General features: G+C 35.2%; 1 protein-coding gene across 8 annotated transcripts in view; it reads left to right on the forward strand.

Moving 5' to 3' along the window:
- Window positions 1-12368, forward strand: part of PPFIA2 (PTPRF interacting protein alpha 2) — a 488437-nt gene that overhangs the window by 296147 nt on the left and 179922 nt on the right. The window lies entirely within an intron of this gene.

Here is a 12368-nt window from a genome sequence, read left to right on the forward strand (position 1 = left end):
CAAGAAATTAAATCAAAAATATCCAAATAAAATCATCCTAATATAATTCATGATTATACAAAAATCAAAATCTCAAAAATTAAGTGGATATTTACAGAAACATACAAAAAAGTTTTATCGTTCTATATTTTCATACTGTTAAAAATGTATGAATATAGATCCAAAAATCCTCACTAAAATACGAGCAAACAGAATACAGCAACACATACGAAAAATTATTCACCACGATCAAGTGTGATTCATCCCAGGGATGCAAGGTTGGTTCAACAAACGCAAATCAATAAATGTGATACACCATATTAATAAAATCAAACACAAGGACCATATGATCATCTCTATAGATGCTGAAAAAGCATTTGATAAAATTCAACATTCATTCATGACAAAGACCCTCTATAAGTTAGGTATAGATGGAAACTATCTCAACATAATTAAAGCCATATATGATAAACCCACTGCCAATATCATCCTGAGTGGGGAAAAGCTGAAAGCTTTTCCTTTAAGAACATGAACTAGACAAGGATGCCCACTCTCACCACTCCTATTCAACATAGTGTTGGAAGTACTAGCCAGAGCAATCAGAGAAGAGAAGGAAATAAAGGGCATCCAGATTGGAAAAGATGAAGTCAAACTGTCCCTGTTTGCAGATGACATGATCCTATATATCGAACAGCCTAAAGCCTCTACAAAAAAACTCTTGGAGTTGATAAATGATTTCAGCACAGTAGCAGGATATGAAATCAACACACAAAAATCAGTAGCATTTCTATTCTCCAATAGTGAACATGCAGAAAGGGAAATCAAGAAAGCCTCCGCATTTACAATAGCCACCAAAAAAATAAAATACTTAGGAATTGAGTTAACCAAGAATGTGAAAAATCTCTATAATGAGAACTACAAACCACTGTTGAGAGAAATTAGAAAGGATACAAGAAGATGGAAAGATATCCCATGCTCTTGGATTGGAAGACTCAACATAGTGAAAATGTCCATATTACTCAAAGTGATATAGAAATTCAATGCAATCCCCATCAAAATTCCAATGACATTTTTCTCAGAAATGGAAAGAACTATCCAGACATTTATATGGAAAAACAAAAGACCATGTATAGCCAGAGCAACACTGAGCAAAAAAAAATAAAGCTGGAGGCATAACACTACCTGACTTTAAACTATACCACAAAGCTGTAATAACCAAAACAGTATGGTACTGGCATAAAAACAGACACACTGACCAATGGAATACAATAGAGAATCCAGCAATCAACCCACACACCTACAGCCATCTGATCTTTGACAAAGGCACCAAGCCTATACACTGGGGAAGAGACTCCCTCTTTAGCAAATGGTGCTGGGAGAACTGGATATCCATATGCAGGAGAATGAAACTAGACCCATACCTTTCACCATACACTAAAGTCAACTCAAAATGGATTAAAGAATTAAATATATACCCTGAAACAATAAAACTTCTTAAAGAAAACATAGGAGAAACATTTCAGGAAGTAGGACTGGACACAGACTTCATGAATATGACCCGAAAAGCATGGGCAACCAAAGGAAAAATAAACAAATGGGATTATATCAAACTAAAGAGCTTCTGCACAGCAAAAGAAACAATTAACAGAGTTAAAAGACAACCAATAGAGTGGAAGAAAACATTTGCAAAATATACATCTGAAAAAGGATTAATATCAAGAATACACAAGGAACTCAAACAACTTTACAAGAAAAAAACAAGCAACCCAATTAAAAAATGGGCAAAAGAGCTAAGTAGGCATTTCTCTAAGGAAGATATTCGAATGGCCAATGGACACATGAAAAAATGCTCAACATCACTCAGCATTCGAGAATTGCAAATCAAAACCACACTGAGATACCATCTCACCCCAGTGAGGAGGGCTAAAATCCAAAAGACTCTGAACGATAAATGCTGGCGAGGTTGTGGAGAAAAAGGAACTCTCATACATTGTTGGTGGGACTGCAAAATGGTGCAGCCTCTATGGAAAATGGTATGGAGGTTCCTCAAACAATTGCAGATAGATCTGCCATATGACCCAGCTATCCCACTGCTGGGAATATACCCAGAGGAATGGAAATCATCAAGTCGAAGGTATACCTGTTCCCCAATGTTCACTGCAGCACTCTTTACAATAGCCAAGAGTTGGAACCAGCCCAAATGTCCATCATCGGATGAGTGGATATGGAAAATGTGGTATATCTACACAATGGAATACTACTCAGCTATAAAAACGAATGAAATACTGCCATTGGCAACAACATGGATGGACCTTGAGAGAATTATATTAAGTGAAACAAGTCAGGCACAGAAAGAGAAATACCACATGTTCTCACTTATTGGTGGGAGCTAAAAATAAATAAATAAATTCACACACAAACACACATACAAAAATTTTAAAAAAAACCCAGGAGGGAGAAGAAGACATAACAACTACAATTCCTTGAAGTTGACACGACAAGCATACAGACAGGACATTGTTGCGTGGGAGGGGGGACAGGGAGGAGGGAGGGAGGTTTCAGTAATGGGCCACAATAATCAACCACATTGTATATCGACAAAATAAAATTTAAAAAATAAAAATAAAAAAAATAATAAAAATGTATGAAAAATGATGGAACACAATTTATTCCTAAAACTCTTCTGACCATACTTAGGCAAGCTATATTTACAGAAAATAACAATCCTGGTGTTACTTCAACATACTCAAATTTGTCAATAAAACTTATCAAAATTATCTGAATTAATGAAAAGGTAAAGGAAAACTGGGAATTTTAATATAGTTATTACCTATCAATATCACAGTGGAGAATATTTTTGTTGTTGGAAATGTTTCAACTGTTTTTATGGCTAAGGATCTCAAAGGATGGCTTATACTGTTGATAATGTTTTAGAATATATCTACTGTATGACTTTGAGAAAGAAGCTATGGTTTTGAGAGCTAGTCTTAACATCAGTTATAAATAATAATCCTGTGATTTAATCTCATGGGTCATAAATTAAAAGAGAAAGACTCAATTGCATATGAGACATTCCTTACTATGCCCTTACTTTTGTTTTGAGGCAAACAAATTATATTAATATATGTTCACATATAATTAGACATCTGTCATTAATAAAGAAAAATTTCCTGTTTTTGACAAACCTCTTCCTACAAAAGTTATTAATATCCTCTGAACATATTTCCTCAGTAAGTAGAAAACACAATCCAATTCAGAAAAGGAAGACATTAGCAGTTGAAAGCAGATGAAGATACTACATGTGTGTATGTATACTCCTGTAGAAAAATGTTATGATAGAATATGATGGATACAATACAAAATGAACATATGTCCTACCAACAATGTGATAATCAAGCACGTGCATGAGAAATAATATTTGAGGGTAAAGAATGTTGAGTGGGCTGAGCATGAAAGCAACACAGTATAAATGTTTTCATTTTCAGATATTAATGTTGTGCTCTATTACAATATTACAGTCGCCAAATTAGTCCACAGAGCTGTATATATTTCTACTTGAATGCCATTTGTAACTAAAAATAATTGTATACCGGGTTGTATTGATTTCAGATCTAATAGGAAGGTATAATAGCTTTAGAAACTCTTACAGAATCATAGTTAAATAAAAGACTTAGATTACCTAGACCATCTCGTTTTGCAAAGCAGAACTTAGTCCAAAAAATTCCCAAAGAGGTGTGATGTGTGTGTGTATGTATTATGAATGTGTGTATATACCTGTGTAGTCTGTAGTCACTTAAAGCGAATTCCAACATAGGATTGATGGCCATTCACATATTGCAATCAAACAAGTATTAAACATGTGTTAAACACATTTTCCCAGGTATTGAGGAGAATTCAGGATAATTTAAGTTGTTCAGCCATTAAGGAGTCTGATTATATTAATAAAGCACATTTGGTTTTCATTATTATGTAGATGAGAGTTACTAATTGCACAAAACAGAGTACAGCTTAGCTGTTTTAATCAAGAAGACATTAATTAAGACATTTAAGAAATCTCTAAACTGAGCTTCCAGGCACAGTTGCTAGGACCACATTCCTTAGCCTTGTAAGTTTTTCTCACATCCAAATTCCAGAAACACGCAACCTCTGCCACTACCTGTGTCAGCAAAATGGATCCCCAAGTCCAGCATGCTTCCTGCTCTGGCCCCCCTTAGACTCAGCCCTACGTGGGTGGTTCTGCTCAACTCTCTTAAGTCACATGTCTGCCACCTAGTGGTAAACATGGCCAAGAAATGTTTCTTAGATCCTGTACTACTAGGAAGGTGGGATTCTATCAGATGTGGAGAACTATCAAATATGGAGCATAGGTTCAAAAGATTTTGAGCAGTCACAAATGAAAAATTTCCACTACAATCCACTTTTTTTTTTTTTTTTTTTTTTTTGTCTTTTTCGTGACCGGCACTCAGCCAGTGAGTGCACCGGCCATTCCCATACAGGATCCGAACCCGCGGCGGGAGCGTCGCTGCGCTCCCAGCGCCGCACTCTTCCAAGTGCACCAAGGGCTCGGCCCTAATCCACTTTTTGTTATACCTTTTTTCCTTATTAAAATTCTAAACTGCAGCAATACCAAAATGTGTCTGCTCAACAGTACAACTACATTTCTTAGACAAAAAAAAAAAGAAAATCACCTTTTCTCAAAAAAAAATAAAAATAAAATTCCATAACTCTAGTTACTGAATTCAGCTACATGTCTAGGGTTCTGAGGTGTGTATATTTCTGCTCTCATTAAATCTCAATCGCATGTGTTCTATCTATGTATTCTGTAAACTATGGACTACTACTAGTATTGATCGGAATCAACCTAGCCAATATAAAATACCAAAAATGGTAAAAAAAAAAAAAAAAAAAAAAAAAGGAAGAATAATTTAATATAGATTGTATATATGATACTGCAGAAAAGGAAAGATCCTCTTTTCTCAAATTGGTTACAAGGTCCTAGCTGGCAATTATAAATTCCAATTCTAAACCTGATTCCTGGACCTACATATATGAACCCATATGTATTCCAAGAAAGAATTTACACTTTATTTCCATCACTAATTCTGAGCATATACTATTTCCAGGATGATAGCATTTCAAACTAGTAATTTGTTATCTCCCAGTTTGAATTAGAATCTTTCTTGGGTCATTTAACCATAGTGTAGGATCCGTTGCTTCTGAGTGATGAGATAGTATGATGAAAACAGGAATTCCTGGGAGCATCCATTAATTACGTTACCTTTTTTCACTATAAAATGAGTTTTTTGGTCAGAAGTAATGTTGTATATGATAAGGTCACTGTAAGAAAAATCCAGTAAGATGGTGTTGCTAGTAGAAGCGTAGCCGTTAAAGAAGACAAATCCATATCCAGAAATTGTGTTTATTACAGTGAGAAAAAGACGGCTGCCTTCTCCTTGATAGGAGGGGTTTGATGTAATATGCTTGCTTCAAGGTGAATAGTTGGTCTCCTGAATAGTGAATAGTTGTATCCTGTCAGCGGCTCGAGTTTGATGGCTGCAGCTAGCAACTTGGCCATTCAGCAGTGGTGGTAACCCTAAAATCATGAGAAACCCATTTTGTCCGAATAATGAATAACCACTGTCTCTGAAATCGTGGTTCCTCTTTTATGCTCACTGAGCAAATACTATAGTGGCCAGGGAAATAGGCTGATATTCACAGAGTGAATCATTTTGACCATATTGAAAGTCTCTTCTATAGTAGATACCAAAGAAATAGTCTGAGCTCAGAGCTAGAAACTTTGTTATTCTCTTTTCCTCAATAATGTCATCCTGCTAAGTGGTTACAGGTCCTCTTATGAAAAGTTTTCTGATTATCTATTGCCTCATAGCAAACCATGCCAACACTTAACAGCACAGAACAACATTTTATTATGCTCCTAGGCTCTGTGGATCAGGGATTGAGAAGGGGAACAGTGTGGATGGCCCTTCTCTGCTCTACAGCATTTGAGGTATCAGCTGGAATGACTGGATGACTAATGACAGTAATGTGCTGACAAATGATTTATTTTGTTAGAAAAATAAAATAGAAAGCACTGATCTATAGTGTTTGCCAATTTCTGTGGTGTAAATACACCCACCATGGCTGATTTCAAGCTACCAATATGATGTCAATGGATGCAGATTTGGAAAAGATGCATGGCACTGAAACATTATATGATATTTCTACCTTTTAGGTATAACAGAAGTAAATCACACAAGGAGATAGATAATAGTGAAATATAATAAAATAATTAAAAATTGATACATTTTGAGTGCTTACTATCTTTTGAAATATATTTCATTTAATTATTTAATTATAAATATAATTTGAGTTCTAAAGAGTACATTCAATTACCAGCTCACAAAATTCCTGAAAATTAACAATCAGCTCTCACACCCTGACTAGGCCAGCTCTAGCACACCATTTGCAAGGGGTGACTCAAATATCTGGATGCAGAAAGATCTGCTCATGAGATGGCTTCTTCATTTTCATGTCTGTCACCTGAGGTGGAATGGCAGAAGGACAAGCAGGCTCAATTGGAATTTTAAACAAGAGAACCTGTATATGGCCTCTCCAGCACAGTGGTCTCAGAGTAGCAGACTTCTTAGATGATAGCTCAAGGCTCTAAAGGCAAATGCTCCAGTGAGCCAGGTAGAAGCTGCCTGGCCTTTTAGAGCTAGACTCAGAAGTCATAAAATGTGACACCCTTTTGTGAGAGAATTGCTTTAAGTACAGTCATTACATGGTCATTAAGGTAAGTAGGACTGACCTCATTAGAGAAGCAGGGAGATTCACTGGGATTTGGTGTATAAAGATAACTCAGACACATCTAAATTTTTCCAAAGGCCCTTTTTCTAGTTCTTGGGTACCTCTTTTGTTTTTCTTCAGAGTGGTGGCAAAATTTCCGTATGAGACACCTGAAAAGGCTATGAATTCATCATACATTGTACTTCAGTGACCTCTCTTAGATCAAACTCTATCTTCTTTCTGTTATATCTTCAGACCTCAATAAGAGGCTATAATTAGCAACCACAGCAACTCTTGGGTTCTCTAACTGAGCCTTGATCTAGAATTTAAAACCTTAAGCTTCTCATTTTCTTTCTTTAAACTCTTCAGTGCAGTTCAAAGCATCCACCTTCCCTCATTGTCTTTATATTCTTCATGCTCTTCAAAATGGTCTTTTGTCACTATGACTCAGCCCATCAAAGTCTTATTTTCACAGACGACCCATTTCAAGAGAGCTCAGATGATTACTTAAGTACCTATTGCACCTCTATGTAGTATGGAAGACAATGTCCCTTCTTTTGGTATTAATCTGACTATTACTGCTGTCAAATCTATTCAGGTCTCATTAGAGACTACAGAGTGAATCATTATAGACCTCAAATCTATGAGATTCTCATTTCTCTGAAGAGTTGTTTCCCATAAACCTACAAACTATTGGGTTAATTAGGATTCATTTATTCATTCAATAAATATATATGAGCATCTACTTTGTGCCAGTCTTCAAGGCACTGAAGATACAGCAATGAACAAAATAGAAATAAACTTTCTTTCCTTATGAATCTTACCATTAATTTTTGGGAGACAGACAGTAAACGAGATAAACGTATAAAATAGTATATTAAATAAGGAGAAATGCTAAGGAGGAAAAATAAAGCTGGGAAAGAGATATTAAGTGCAGGAGGTAATCAGGAAAAGCTTTACTGAAGGGTAATATTTGAGTAAAAACATGAAAAAGATGATGGAGTGAGGTGGTCATGCAGATATCTGAAAGAGAATGTTTTAGGTAGAGAAAACAAATGGAAAGGCCCTAATGTGGGGACATTTAATATATTTAATATATATTAATATATTTAATATATAAGAAGCAAAATCAGCAGTTTCCTAGCAAAGGAAAGCCCAGGACTGGATGGCTTCACTGCTGAACTCTACCAAATCTTTGAAGAAGAATTAATACCAATCCTTTTCAAACTATTCCAAAAAATCAAAACAGAAGAAAAAATAAATGGGATTATATAAAACTAAAAAACTTCTGCACAGCAAAGGAAACAATCAGCAGAGTGAAAAGACAACCCACAGAATGGGAGAAAATATTTGCAAACTGTAAATCCAACAAGGGATCAATAATATACAGAATATACAAGAATCTCAAACAACTTAATAATAAAAAATCCCCAAATAATCCAATTTAAAAATGGGCAAAGAAGCTGAATAGACAATTCTCAAAATAGAAAGAAATGGCTGACAGCTATATGAAAAAAATACTCAACATCACTAATCATCAGGGAAATGCAAATCAAAACTACATTGAGATATCACCTCACCCCAGTCAGACCAGCTATTATCAAAAAGGCAGAGAATAACAAATGCTGATGAAGATGTGATAAAAGGGGAACCCCTACACACTGTTGGTGGGAATGTAAATTAGCACAGCCATTATGGAAAACAGTATGGAAGTTTCTCAAACAACTAGAAATAGAACTACCATATGATCCTGCAATCTCACTACTGGGTATATACCCAAAGGAATGGAAATCATCATGAAGGGATACCTGCACTCCCATGTTTGTTGAAGCTCTATTTACAATAGCCACGATAAGGAACCAACCTAATTGTCCATTGACAAATGACTGGAAAATGTGGTATATTACACAATGGAATATTACTCAGCCATAAAAAAGAATGGAATTCTGCCATTCACAGCAGCATGGATGAGCTGGGAGAAAATTATGTTAAGTGAATAAGCCAGGCACAGAAAGAGAAATATTGTATGTCCTCACTCATAAGTTGGAGCTAAAAAATAAATAAGAAGTAAGAGAAAGAGAGAGAGAAAGAGAGAGAGAGAGAGAGAGAGAGAGAGAGGAGAGGAAGAAAGAAAGAAAGAAAGAAAGAAAGAAAGAAAGAAAGAAAGAAAGAAAGAAAGAAAGAAAGAAAGAAAGAAAGAAAGAAAGAAAGAAAGAAAGAAAGAAAGAAAGAAAGAGGAAGGAAGGAAGGAAGGAAGGAAGGAAGGAAGGAAGGAAGGAAGGAAGGAAGGAAGGAAGGAAGGAAGGAAGGAAGGAAGAAACAATCATAACAATACATTGAACTTTCAGGAGGAGAGAACAGAACCATGGTTACTAGAGGCAGGAAAATGGGAGAGTGAGGAGGGTAGCAAGAAATGGGTTCATGGCCACAAAACAGCTAGTTAGAAAAAATTTCTACTGATGTACAGTTGAGCTAGGCACCTATAATTAATATTAATTTACTGAATATTAGCAAATGGCTAGAAGAGAGGAGATGGAATGTCTTTAACTCAAAGAACTATTTTTTGTAATGATGAATATGCTAATTATACTGACTTGATCATTGTACACAGGTATTGATATTCAACTCTTCACCCCACAAATATGTGTAATCAATTATGTTTCAATAAAATTTTTAAAAACCCCCAAAATAAACAAACAAACAAAAATTGCAAAGAAGTCAATGCAGCTATACTGGAATGAGCAGGAAAAAGAATAGGAGGTGAGTTCATAGAATTTAGATCCCTCTGGGACATGTAAGGATGGTGAAGTTATGAATGTGGGGAGGGGCAGTAACAAATTCCTACGATAAAGTGATTATAAATCGAATTATTTTTAGAGTTTGAACACTTAAACAGGTGAGCTAAAATGTAGCAATCTTTGAGTTAGATGATAGAAACTGAAACTATGGAAAAGTTGTATTTAGTAGTAATAGCAAATTCTACAGCAAAACTCTGTGTTTGAGTTACTGAGATAGTGTGGAAATTGAGACCACTCAAGTATGCGAGGTCTAACAGTTGAGAGGCCAATATGTTGGCGGAATCATCTAAATGATTAATAAAGATCACCAAGAATTATGACTGGAGTTGTGTTGGAAAAAGTGACAATGATTAGGGAGTTAACGTATTTAAAGATTAATGGGAAATGACCCTGGCCATTGCAGATGACTATCACTGGAAAGGTGGCGGTAGACAGAACCTGGCGACTTCAGTATCAACACGTGCTTAGATGCACACAACAGAATTCACTATAGTTAGTTTAAGCAGGCAGTTCTTTTCAATGGATATTAAAACATTCTTAGCAAAAACAGTCTGCAACCCGACCTTTCTGGACCAACTTCCAGAAACTCACTGCAAAGCTGGTAAGGGGACTGATTCTCCTTTTCAGTAGTAAATCATGATTCCTTTGCCATTCCCATTGAGTAAAATGGATGCCTTCATCCAACTTGTCTCCTCACTTCTTGCATGAGTGTGTAATTAGTAGAAAACATGTATCATAGAAGATTGAGAATTATAGTTTTTTGTACTCTATGTTGGAAAGGTGAAATTCACAATGTGAGAAACTTGCCAAATGTCAAGTGTGTGATCAATAGATTTAGGTAGTCACTAGTAATAGACGTCCTTCATAGCTTCATTATAATACTCATTGTGTTTCTTTTCCTAGAGGGTGAATATTATATATCATTGTTTCTGTATCCTATACTGTATCATGCAATATTAGATGCTAGAATATTTACTGTATTTATTCTACAAACCAAGCTACCTCTAGTTTTCAGTTAAGAAAAACAATTTTCATTGTATTATAATGCTTGTTTTTTTATGTGAGTTATCCAGATAAAACATTGTATATAGCAATGTTGATTAGCCTCAGCTTTTAGTAAATAATGACAATTAACCATGGCTACAGGTTTAACTTTGACACAGGCAGGAATACACACAGGAAAATTTACTTCATTCATTCATTTTTAAATTCATACAATAAATATTTATTGCATACCTATAGATGTCAGAAACTGAAAACACCCAAATACAGAGAGGATTAGAAGGATCAAGGCAGCCACTGTGCCTCACGGAGCTTATATTCCAATTAGGGAATAGAATAAAATTTAGTGAAACTACTTTTTAAAAATTACACATCATGATACATTGTGAAAAGAGGCAAGGGACTGAAATAGAGAATTACGGAGGCGGGGAAGAGGAAAGACCTACTTTACATAGAGTAGTGAGCAAATGCCTTGAGGAGAGGGTGATATTTAAGGTGAGACAAAGAATGAGAAAGAGCCGGCCAGATGAGGAGCCAAAGGAAGAGAATTCCAGGTAGAGGGCACAGCACAGGCAAAGGCTTGGCATATTGAGGAGCTGAAAGTAGGCCATTGTGGTCAGATCGTAGATTGCCAGGGAAAGATTAACACAAGATGATGCTGGAAAAATAGGCAAGGTTAAGTTCATGCAAATCTCCATAACTCATGTGAAACAGCTTGACTTTAATTAATGTACACATGTATCCAGAGTAAAATACCATAAATATCAGAGATTGATTAAAAAAAAGGAAAGCTCTTTGAAAATATTGTCATCTTCATACTGAAAAACTAATATTATTTTGACTCTTAAATATGACTCTTATCTATTGACCTATATAAGTTTAGGATCTCAGATATTTGTGTTCTTTGTGCCAATAACAGGATAAATTTTCTGACACTGTGAACTGTAATTAGTGACAGTGGATGTTGAGAAATTAACTTATTAGGCATTAAGAAATGTGATACTAATACATGACACTGAATCTAATAGTGGTATTGTGAAAACCAAAATTTTTCATTGCAGTTTAAGCTTTAGAAAAAGCTCTGAGAAAAAATAAATTGTTTTCTTTATTTTTTTCCATCCCCAGTACTGTATATCTGCATTTTTCTTTTGTTTGGGTAATTTCTGCTTTATTTTGCATTAATAGACACCACTTTTTAACTTATGCTTTTTACTATTCTGAAGGTCTCTTCTACAAAACTTACCAGTTCTATGTGCTTCTTCACCGGTAAAATTGCAATAGACTGAAAATAACCCAGCAGTTTCTGTTTTTCTTCTCATGTATCTTTGGTTTTAGCAGTAAAACTCCCTTTTAAAATGAAAACAAATGCGAAGCCTTAATTCACAAAATATTTAAAAGCAGAACTTCTCTGGCAAAGTAAGAGTGTAGAGACCGAAACAGCCTGACATCTCTTCTCTGGACTTTCCTCTCACCTGCGTCACAGCTCCAGAGACTATTCTGGAAGATATAGGTTTCAACATAGACAGTCTAGAAATTATGTTCCTAAATCCTTTTCCCAAAATGACTATCAGGAATTTCAGTTACTGTATTCCAGTTGGTTGCATATTTATTTTTTTATAACATTATCTAAAGAGTAATTGTGAATAAAATCAAATGATCATCACTGTAATTTAAAGCAATGATTTAAAGTAATGATTATGCTCATTTCCTTTAATTCCAGCGTTCTAAACAGCCAAATGTAAATGACTTTTGAAAAAATTATCATGCATCATGCAGTGTTCTTTAATAATCATCATATTGGAT

This window comes from Cynocephalus volans, chromosome 12, assembly GCF_027409185.1.
Source record: "Cynocephalus volans isolate mCynVol1 chromosome 12, mCynVol1.pri, whole genome shotgun sequence".
NCBI classification, from domain to species: domain Eukaryota; kingdom Metazoa; phylum Chordata; class Mammalia; order Dermoptera; family Cynocephalidae; genus Cynocephalus; species Cynocephalus volans.